Source organism: Tasmannia lanceolata, unplaced genomic scaffold, assembly GCF_043159265.1.
Source record: "Tasmannia lanceolata isolate RefF3 unplaced genomic scaffold, GAP_Taslan_0.1 ptg000020l, whole genome shotgun sequence".
NCBI lineage: Eukaryota > Viridiplantae > Streptophyta > Magnoliopsida > Canellales > Winteraceae > Tasmannia > Tasmannia lanceolata.
The window spans coordinates 11,348,194-11,359,954 of NW_027518697.1; the positions used below are offsets into that span (position 1 = coordinate 11,348,194).

General features: G+C 37.9%; 1 pseudogene across 1 annotated transcript; it reads left to right on the plus strand.

The window, feature by feature from the left end:
* The first annotated feature begins 2,667 nt into the window (after nucleotides 1–2,667).
* LOC143854812 (protein FAR1-RELATED SEQUENCE 5 pseudogene) lies at nucleotides 2,668–6,204 on the plus strand (annotated as a pseudogene). Its single transcript, XR_013237593.1, has 2 exons — nucleotides 2,668–3,030; nucleotides 3,889–6,204. The product of XR_013237593.1 is annotated as a protein FAR1-RELATED SEQUENCE 5 pseudogene (transcript).
* Nucleotides 6,205–11,761: the final 5,557 nt, after the last annotated feature.

Consider the following 11,761-nt stretch of genomic DNA (forward strand, 5'->3'; position numbering starts at 1 on the left):
ATGGATCATGGATGGCAAGAAAAACATTTCTCACTGAAAAATTCTTCTTAAAAGATGTTTTCTTGGAAATTGTTTTTCTTGAAAATAATTTCTCAGGAATTTTTTGGTAAAGTTTGGAAAGGAAAAATATTACACAAGAAAAAAGAAAAAAGGAAAAAGATAACGGGAACCAACCCAATTCTATATTTTCGTAGGACCTTCAATTTATGATAATATCCCTTTATATTAAGAGGAATATGACTGTGGGCTCAAAACTCATGTGGGCCCACATTGTTAGGATGATTCAAAGCATTCATTTGAAAGACTCTTACATAGATAGGGTGTGTACAAAAAATCAGCTCCATAGGATCATCCTAACCTCTCCAAAAGTGGAGGGCAGAAATTGGCAGACGATCACCCTAACCCCTCCAAAAGTGGAGAGCAAAAATGGGCAGACGATCATCCTAACCCTCCAAAAGTTGAGGGCCAAATCTGCCCAGATTGCCCTCCACTTTTGAAGGGGTTAGGATGATCCAATGGAGCTGATTTTTTGTATACACCCTATCTATGATGGGGCCTTGCATATGAATGGTTTTGATCACCACAAAAAATGTGGGACCCATATGTTTGGGCCCTCAAGAGCATATAAGCTTATATGCGCTCCAGCGCACAATCATTTTCCTTAGTAATCATAATTAATTTTATGGGAAATGATATACCCGCCCCTTTTGATCATTAGGAACACCCCCTGTCAGTGTATCAATGACTAAAGGGGGGTTGTTGTACTTATGTCAGAAGAATTCAATGCCCCTGATTGCCACAAACACTGAGAGGGGGTGTTCTCGGTAATCAAAAGGGGCGGATATATCACTTCCGCAATTTATTCCCTTCGAAATTTTGAAAGAACAAATTTTCCTAAGAAAATCATTTCCGCCACAAATTTTTTTCCCAATCCAAACAGGGTCTTATTGGCCACTAAGGCCCAGTTTGGATTGCAAGAATTTTCTAGAAAAGTTTAGAAAGGAAAAATATTTCTAAACTTTCCTACTTTTTACACACGAATACAAGATAACTTGAACCAGACCAATTCAATTTTTTTTTCAGAGGGACCTTCAATTTATGATGATACCTTCTAATCATAATCGTATTATTCCCCTCAAAATTGTGTAAAGAGTGAAACTTTTACAAAAAAAAAAAAAGGTTCTACCAAATTTTTTTTCTTTCTTGCAATCCAAACAGAGTGTTATCTTCTTTTTTTTAAATGATATTGGCCACTAATTGAAAATTATATGATTATAGTAATTTAAAGGGATGTTATCATAAATTGAAGAGCCTTCTAAATGAAAATTGAATAGGGGTAGTTGAAGTCATCTTTATTCATATGTAAAAAATGTAAGAACTTTTATTAACATTTTTCCTATCTAAACTTTTCCAGCAAATTCTTGGAATCCTCCACACAAGGTCCTTTGATTGCAGGAATTTTCTGAAAAAGTTCAGAAAATAAATACTTTTCCAGATTTTTCTTGCCTTTCCATTGTTTTATTACAATGGAAAGGCAAGAAACTTGAAGTATTGGAGTTCAGGTCCAGGTTCAGGTTTTAGTTAGGCTACTGATATTGTTGCAGACAGTATTGGAATCCTCCACACAGGGTCTTTTTAATAAATGGGATTTGCTAGGGTCCATCGCAATGGAAATATAACAGAAAATCTCTAAACCAAAAGATTCGAAGTGGCTGGTCCAACGTGCGACAGACCAGCCGTGAAATGCCTTTTGCAATGGATGCTATCAATTCCCTAAATAAAAAATGTTGCTCTATCTTTTGGTTTAGAGATTTTCTGTTATATTTCCATTGTATTATGTGTTAGAGGCAAGGTTCTCATGTCCTCCTGTATCTTTTATTCTCATCATTAATATTTAAGGGAAATTACAGTTACACCTGTCAACTTTGGGACACATTCAAAGATAACCCTCTAAGTTCAAACTCATCAACTACACCCCCTGAATTTTCAATGTGATCCCCTATGTTGAAACACTATCAATGTCGTCTAAGATCTCTGGTTCATATGAATCAATTCAGAATTGGAGGGGTCTACCTGTCAACGGAGGGGGTCTACCTTATACACATTGAAAAGTCAGGAGCTGTAGTTGATGAGTTTGACACTATAGGGTTATCGTCGAATGTGTAACTGTAAATTTCCCTAAAATTTAAGGTCTCACCAAGGGTTCCTAGATAAATTCCGGGTTATAAAAAACATAAAATAAATAAATGGTTTGGACCATCCTAGGGTGAAGCAACATTGCATAAGATGAGTGTAGTGGAAATGCGAATGCTTAGATGGATGTGCGTCCACACAAGGTTAGATCGATTTAAAAATGAAGACATTCGTAAAAAAGTGGGGGTATATCCAACGTAGGCCTTTGGATGTTCCAGTGATAAGAAATTACTCATGCCAAGTTGATGGAGTAAAAAGAGGTAAGGCAGACCAAAAACAACCATGTTAGAGACAGTGAGGAAAGACTTGAGGGCTAAGAACATAACAGAGAACATGACATTGGATATGATAGCATGAAAGAAAATGATCTATGCAGACAATTCCAACTAGTGTCAGGATTAGACTTAGTCTATTTAAGCCAGATAGACCCTTTCACCTTCTTCATAAAAAATTTCTAAAGGATTCATGAGCCGAAGACCCCAACTAGTTTGGGACAAAGGCTTAGTTGAGTTGAGTTGAGTTGGACCATCTTAGGGTGAGACCCCATAAAATCTCCTTTTTATGAGAACTGTCTATTTTGACAGATGATCTCTCTCTCGGATGCTACTGCTCGGTTCAAATTGCGTGCTTCCCCAAATTTATGTTTCATCTCCGGTCCAATCCACATGGATTGTTCTTCCGTCTGTTTGATTTTCATTCAGGAAAAGAAAAAAAATCATTCTATTGCAGATTGCCATGCCCTATTATTCCTTTCCAGTGCGTTATGATGGCTATGAGGGCAGTCCGGATGCGGTTTCCAGGGCTTAAACATCACAATCCATACTCGGATTCTTTCAGGTTAGTCCTTTCTTCCCCTTAATTCATAGATACCTAAATTACCAAAAATATAAAGAAATAACAGTTGCCTTTTGTTGGGTTTTCTTTGATTATGCACAACCTTCTCTATTTTGTTGATCTTCCTTAAGGCCATGTTTGGATTGCAGGAATTTTGTTGGGTTTTCTTTAATATCCCTAAGATTTAAGAAACCCAAAACTTAAAATTCCTCCAAACTCTTCAAACAGAAATTAAGGGATTCTTTGGATGTCACTGTTTTTACTTGTTATTTGCAAATATGATTATGCTCTTTCAATTTTATCTTATATGCAAATGGAACACTATGGCCTCTTTGGAAACCACTTACTGTATCATTTATATGACTATTATGGCAAAATAATTATATTTATCTTCAACGCTATTTGCATATAAGATTATATGGAAATAATTTTGGAGAAAACAAAAGAGGCCCTAAAGCTAGACTATTGTCTCACAACTCGAGAATCAATTTCATTTTTTCATTCGCCAAAGTGTAATTCATGAGTTATTTTACAGTATACCCACAATAAGCAGGCTTCAGATTTCCCAAAAATGCTCTAGCTTTTTTTTTTTTTTTTTTTCTTTACATTACATTTGGGGGTTGATTGAATGAAAATTCAGAACTATTATCTGTAGTGAATTGTTATAATTTAATGAAAAGAATTCTGCAATCTTGGATGTTATATGTTGTTATTCTGCATGTTTTTTGGGCTTTTTTTATAGGTTGTGACTAAATTTATAGATATGTTGGAATAACTGTGTCAATAAACCTTCATGCATTTGATTGCTTATGGGGTTAGGAAGGAGGTGTTGCATTTAGTTATATTTCAACTTTGTTGCAGATTTTTCTGAATGACATTATGGAAGGCATCACAAACAAAGGTAATGCATCTAAAGAATCTTATATGGGTGTACAAGATACCAAAGAATGTGGCATGGCAGTGGAAGCCAGTGAGATTGATGAAGTGGTAAATAACTCTGTTGGAAGGCCAATTGAATCTGGAAGACCTGCAGATGTTGATCCATATGTGGGTATGGAATTCGATTCTGAGGAAGCTACTAGGATATTCTACAATGAATATGCTAGATATGTGGGTTTTAGCATCCGCGTCAATCTGAGACGTCGTTCAAGGCGTGATGGAATCACTATTGGGCTAGAATTTGTATGTTCCAAAGAGGGTTTTCGTCGAACGAAATGCAAAAAAGAACGACCACATACTAGGGAAGGTTGCAAGGCAATGCTCAAGGTAAAGAAGGAAGATTCTGGGAAATGGAGAGTTATAAAATTTGTAAAGGACCATAACCATGCATTGGTGTCTCCAAGAGAAGTGCCTCTTCTTCGGTCTCATAGGCGAACATCTAGTTCTATGAGAAACTTGATCAATGGTTTTGATGGAGCAGGAATATGCCCCAATAGTGCTATATGTGTACTAAGAGATCAATCTAGTGGACCCAATAACATTGACTTCACTCTGCGAGGATGCACAAACTATATTCAAAGTCTTAGAAATAGGATCTTTGGAAGAGATGGTAAGGATGTATTAGAATGTTTCAAGCAGATGCAGGCAACGGATCCTTTCTTTTTCTATGCGGTACAAGTTGATGAAGAATTTCATATCACCAACCTTTTCTGGGCGGGAGCTAGGTCAAGAATGGCCTACAAGTACTTTGGTGATGTTGTTACATTTGATACCACATATAGGACCAATCAAACTAGGATGCCATTCCCTACATTCAAAGGGATGAACCATCATAGACAGCCTGTCTTATTTGGTTGTGCAGTATTACTTGATAAGACTGAAGCTTCATTTATTTGGTTATTTAATACATTTCTTGAAGCGATGTCTGGAAGTAATCCTACTACACTAATCACTGATCAAGATCCAACCGTAGGAGCAGCAATTACAAAGGTATTCCCAAGAACTCGTCACCATTTTACCAAGTGGCATATTTTAAGAAATTTTACAGAGAAGTTGGGTCATTTAGGATGTAAACAACAAAATTTAGCGGAGGATTTTCTTAAATGCATCAATGTGACAAAGCCAAATGATGACTTCGAATCATCTTGGTGGTCGTTCATAGATAAATATGAACTCGGGGAGAATGAATGGCTTCAACTGTTATATGGAAGTCGAGAACACTGGGTCCAACCATACTTACAGGACATATTCTATACCAATATGTCTGTTACCCAGCAAAATGAAAGTTTAAACTCATTTTTTAGTGAAGAAATGGATGGAGATACCTCCTTGAAGGAATTTGTTTATCAGTGTGAGAAGGCTATAGATAGGCAGTATGAAAAGGAACTTGAAGAAGATTTCAAGACAAGTTGCACGAACTTGGTTATGAGAACAGGGTCACCTATGGAAAAGCAAGTGTCAGAAACTTTTACAGCCACAATTTTCTTGGAAATTCAAGAACAGTTGTTTCAGAGTCTTCGTCATATTGCAGAAATAATTAGTGAGGATGGGCCAAATAGCACATTCAGGGTTGTAGAATTCGGGTTAGAGAAGAAGGCATATACTGTTATATTCAATGCTTCGGAAGTGAAGGCGAGTTGTAGCTGTCAGATGTTTGAGTATTCCGGTATTCTTTGCAGACATATCTTAAGAGTCTTCTCTATGAAAAACATAATGTTACTCCCATCTCATTACATTTTGAAACGATGGACAAGATATGCTACGTGTGGAGTTAGTTTAGATGAAGAGGGTGCTGAAATGAATGTAAATTATCAAAAATCTCGGTCCTTGCGATATGATTCTCTATGTTGGCTGGCCTCCAAATTCGCAGCAGAAGGGGCAGGAACTGTAAATATTTACAATGTTGCAATGCATGCTCTCGAAAAGGCTTTTGAAGAAATTGCTGTCGCAAAAAAAACTTCTCTATCAAAGAAGAAGAAGAAGAGGGAATGCCTTTGACTTTCTCTCCTCTCCATCAGGAACTCATGTAAAAACCCAGTTCTCCACATTTCCTCTTTTGTCTTACTATGCCTAAACTGAGTTGTTGGTAATTTTTCAATTTTCATATATTGCCGTCTTCTTTTATGAGATATTTTTTTCTAGCTTAAGTTTACCTTGTTTTCAAAGGTGGGCGGATGCTATGAAAAAGTGAAGAGCACAATTACAAGTTCAAAAAATGTTCTCCTCTTTATGTCTAAATGATCTTACAACCTTTGATTTATTGCTTCCAATAGGCCACGTTTGGATACCGCATGTTTTTGTATTTGGATATGGATTTGAGTTTTGGATACAAAATACATCAATCATCCTCGTGCTCATGTTGTACGAGAGAGAGAGAGAGAGAGAGAGAGAGAGAGAGAGAGAGAGAGAGAGAGAGAGAGCCGCAGCAAGGTCAAGGAGCAGCAAGGGTGAAGGTAATTGCCACAAATATTGATTTAGCAATGGTGAAGGTAATTGCCACAAATATTGATTTCCAAATAATGTCTTGCAGAACAGATTTGAAAATCGGATTTTTTTCACCGGTGTAACTGATTTGGAAATCTAAGGATCTTATCCAGTTCCAAATCTCAACTGCAAATGTGAGAAATCCAAATCGTATCCAAAAGCAGCCTTAATGAAATATAATAGACATTCTTCTTTCTTCCTGTTTGGTGTGTCCAAAGCCATACTTTCTGTGTTCATTTTTGGTTGAATACTTCTAGAAGGAGAAAAGCCCAACAAAACAAATTTAAAGACTAATAATCAAATTCCAAGGAATAATCATATGAAAATTATCACCACTACCACCCCTTTTGAACAAGAAACTTGTTAAAGAAGGAAACAGACTCTTACTTCTCAGACCTCTCTATCTCTCTAACCCATTTTACCCAAGAAATAATCTCTGTGAGGACGAGAAAGTTGAGGCACTACCAAGCTCTCCTCTCTAACATCACAAGAGTGCCTGCAAGAAAACCTACCAATCCCCACTTTAAGGCCACCACCTTTCTTCTTCTCCATAGAGAACTTACCCCCTACTGAGTTTTTGGTGCACTCAATATAAGCAGTCAAAAAAGGGTCTTCCCTTTTACGCCCCTTTTTTGAAGCATTGCTGAGGGGAGGTTGAAATGGGCTCGGAGGAGGTATAATTTGGAGATCGTGTAGAACAACCCTAGGGCTAGCTGAAGGACATGGAGGAAGTGGAAGAATATTAAAACCCTCCTCTCCAATAATCTCCCACTCCCTATTTGCCTTGCATATTCCAGGGGCTTTTTCCCATGAAAAAGGCACTTTCCCAAGAGAATGCGCTTTGTTTTGAGTCATCTTTCTAAGGAGGTTAATTGAAGGATGAAAGCAGTGTTGTGAAGGGGCTTTAAAAAGAAGTGCTCATTCAATTCAAGTATACTGCCGGCAAATATTCCATGGGTGAGTGGGTAAAACGTGAAGGGGAAGGAAGACCAGGTTCTATTGGGTCTACGTCATGGATTGCTTGTTCCATTTGAATAGGCCCAAAACGTTAAAAACAAAAGGTGGGGGAATATTAGATTGGTGAGGTTGAGGGTTTGTGTATATATATTAGAAGAGAAAAGAAAGTTTGACCAGATCATTCATTAATGCATGGAACTATTCAAATGTGATTTTAGAGCTACATATGTAAGATGGTCACATTGATAATATAGTTGAGAATTAGGGGAAGAGGAAGTCTAAAAGGGAGCCCTTGCAAAACAGAGGTGAAAGGGCTCCCCCATTGGCTGCACATCACCATCATGTTTGACTTTTCAGCCATTATTAATGCATGTCGGTGATGTGTAGCCAATAGGGGAGCCCTTTCACCTCTTTTTTGCAAGGGCTCCCTTCGGTCTAGAATTCCTCTTAGGGGAAATATATTTTTAGTATAATTTAATAGTTCCTCACTTAATTTTGAAGCAATTGATGCCAACCCACTTGTAAAAAAATAAAATCAAAACATGGTGTATGAGCCATCTCGACAGTAAACCCTAAACCCCAAACGCCAAGCCATGTCCATCAATGATGAATATTGCAATCCAAAATTTGTAACCAAACTGTCCTAATTGACATAATAGTCTTATTTGTCGACTACTGCCCATAATTTGTGCTGTTTGTGAAAATCAGATTATTACTAATATGATTTCGGCTCAGTTCGTTTGAGATTGTGACCACTGATTGTGAGCCCCCAACTGATTATTGGAGTCAAAATTACATTAATTTTGAGTCCAATAATCAGCTGGGAGCACACAATCTGTTGTCGCAATCTCAAATGAACAGGTCCTTCACACGTTTGAAGAATGCGATTATGGGATGTTGTTGTTTAGTGACTTTTTATAAAAAAAAACAAGGGAAATGATATCTGCGCCAAGGTGTTTCGATAAACAAGGGCTCCACTTGTTTGTCGTGTAGTATTTAAAGGGATTTCAGAGAATAATACGGTTCTCAAATAGCTCTTTAAACCCTTTAAATACTACACGGCAAACAAGTTTTTCTTGTTTATCGAAACACCTTGGCGCAGATATCATTTCCCAAAAACAAATGAATACGGGAAAATGATATTGGCACCACCGTCTTAATACTTAACAAAAACTCACTTTATCATATATGCATTAATAGAGGTTACAATTCCCGGGGTTGTGCCTCTAGCTCAGTTTGTTAAGGATTTAGTTTTCATACTTGAGGCTGGAGGTTTAATCATATCCCATCTTACCTAAAAGAAGCTGTTATGATTCCTAACAGGCTTTGAGCAGCCTTTGACAGTCAGCTAAAGCATATGCCACGGGTTTGAGTTCGTGCCCTTTATCAAAACATTGTTGTGACTACTAATTTTGTGCAAGGAGCTCAAAATGGTCGGGCGTAAATCGTTTGTAGGTGGCTTTTCAAGTCTGCCATCAAATCCCTGGGCTTATCCCAGGACAGGTGATGAAAACTACCAAACTGGAGTACCCGGGCAGAGGGGATTTCTAGTAAAGAAAGTATCTAGTCAGCAGTGACAAAGCTACAAAAAATAGAGGATTATATAAGGGAGTTTGTCAATCATAGCCAAGTTCATAAGCTTATTTTAACAATTGGAGCCTCACTTTTTGTGCTTATTCTTAATTTCCTTTTGAATTGGGGCTTTACATGGGCAGCCGCTTTCGAATGGATCGATCTGATTCTTTCTAGATGGCAATGGAAAATTTCTCTCTTTCAATTGGAGGTGGAGGAACCAGGCTATCCGCGCCATTAGGTGATCCGGTAGTTTGCCCGTTGGTCGAGGTCTCACCAGCCTAGTCCACATAATACCACAGAACACTATGGTCCACAAGACACGCTATTTTTCACAGGCAGTCAACGGTGTCGAAACTTGTTCCTACACATATACTTGTCAACATGGCTAACATACATTTCCCGTGGGCAGGATCCACATAGTTGCCGTCGCATTAATGCCCCATAGGTGGGACGATTCACAACTCACAATTTAACCTAAGCCTCCACAAGAAGTGTCCGAGACAACGTAAGTAATAGATATGCATTATGCAATTTACATGTAAAACATGTGTTCATCAAAGTCATAAGTGGAGTTATCAGTGCTTATTAACCCTAATCCAGAATTTTTGTCAAAAATTCTGGTTCAAAAATGGCAATTTAGGGCTATTTCACCCAACATGACCTACCTTATAAAGCACTGTTTCCTGTATTCCAAACATGGGCTACCATATATTGCACCAGTTCGCCCCAGTAGGAGAAATTACTAAAAAATAAATAAAAAATTAAAATCAATCTATAAGGGCAACTCTGGCTACCATGATTTATTTATTTTTTCATGATAAACTAGTGTCTCCAAGTGGTAAGAGAGGGATAGGGTGGCTGGTATGGCATTTAGTTGGCCCAGGGTGTACCACATTGCGAATGATGGAAGAGTATTTTCAAAGAAAGAAAAACACAAAATAACCCGTAATAGTAGTGTGAAAATGAAAGGAACCAAAATGTCACGAGGCAGCAAAGACTATAGCAAGGAAATGCATTTTCCACATAAAAGTGATGGGAGGTGTTGTTGTTGGATTCACTCATGATTACATTAATCAAAAGAGAGCCCTAGCTAAAACGTGTGACTCTCCCCACTTCCCTCTCAAAAACTGCCCTTTTTTCAAACCAAATCATTCCAATGAGAAAATCTGTCCCCCCCAACAGAGAGAGAGAGAGAGAGAGAGAGAGAGCCTTTGAAGCCCACTGTTCCAACAAACAAGGGCCCAAATCAAATACTTTAAAATTTTAATGAAAACCCTTAAAAACCTTGATGGTATCCGTGAGGTTTTCATTTTAAATATTGGAAACATTCTGTTAGCAATATCTGTATGATACAAATATTGCACATATTCTAATGTGTTTTTGTGATAAGAAGCTTTTTCTTGTCTTTGGGCCCCCCTTTGCTATCATTACAGGAATATTTCTAGTTTATCACAGAGACCCACTTTTGCCTGGAGCCAGGATTTGACTACATTCAAAACCTTAGAAAAGCATGAGATTTAATGTATAAATTTAAGGGAAAAATACACTTAGACCCCCTTGTGGTTTCTGACACATTCAACTTAACCCCTAATATCTAAAAGGAAAATGATATGGAGACCTATAGTAGGACCTAAAACGGGACCTGCAATGAGAATATGCCACGTGTTGAAGGAAACTTTACTTTTTGCTGATTTCCCTAAACTTAAGGGATTGCTCACGTCACTAGTGATGTTGTGGCGTGAAACAGTTTGTTAGGTCATACTCCCGGTTTCCCTAGCATTACTCTATTTAAAAAGTTACAAGTAGACCTCCTGTGGTTTCAATTTGTGTAAGGTAAACCCCCTCAGTTGACGGTTCGTACATAGATTGAAGGGTTACGATGGTCTGATGGAGCTGATTTTTCAGGCACACCCTATCTATGTCAGGGCCCATCAAATGAACGCTTTGGATCATCCAAACAATGTGGGCTCACTGTGTTTTTGGTAGTGTTTGGATTCGGGTGTGGGCCCACATTGTTTGGGTGATCCAAACCATTCATTTGAAAGTCCCTTACCTAGATAGGGTGTACACAAAAAATCAGACCCATAGGATGATCCTAACCCATCCAACAATGGAGGGAAAATGGGAAAAAAAAATGGACAAACACAGTTTGTCCACAAATCTGCCCATTTTTCCCTCAACTGTTGGATGGGTTAGGATCATCCTATGGGTCTGATTTTTTTTGGACACCCTATCCAGGTAAGGGACTTTCAAATGAATTGTTTGGATCATCCAAACAATGTGGGTCCCCACTGTATTTAACCCGACCGAGTAAATAAGCTTAGCTACAAGACCGAGTAGAAACACTTTTCTTATTTCCATATGGGTCTTTCCAAAATTTTAATAATATTCATGGCCTTTTCTTTTTTTATTGGGATTTTCTTTTTGATGTTTTAGATTTTTTTCTTTCTGGGATGGAGTGTTTGATCCATGTAGAAGAGCCTAATTAGAGCCAGGATTAGAGCCGGGTAGATTTCTTTCACCTTCTTCATGAAATTTTTTTGATGGATTCATTTAGCCGACTCCAACCAGTCTGGGACAAAGGCTTTAATGAGTTGAGCTGAGAACTGGATGGAGTGTGATAAGATAAAATCCAATAGTGTTTTATTTATGGGACAATGATGAATCCGCACCCCTGCAAGATAAATCGGACCACATTTAACATTAGAGTCTACCACAATTCACACTCCAAGGGTGTGAACTATCCTACAGTGGGTGCGAATTTATCTTACCCTATTTT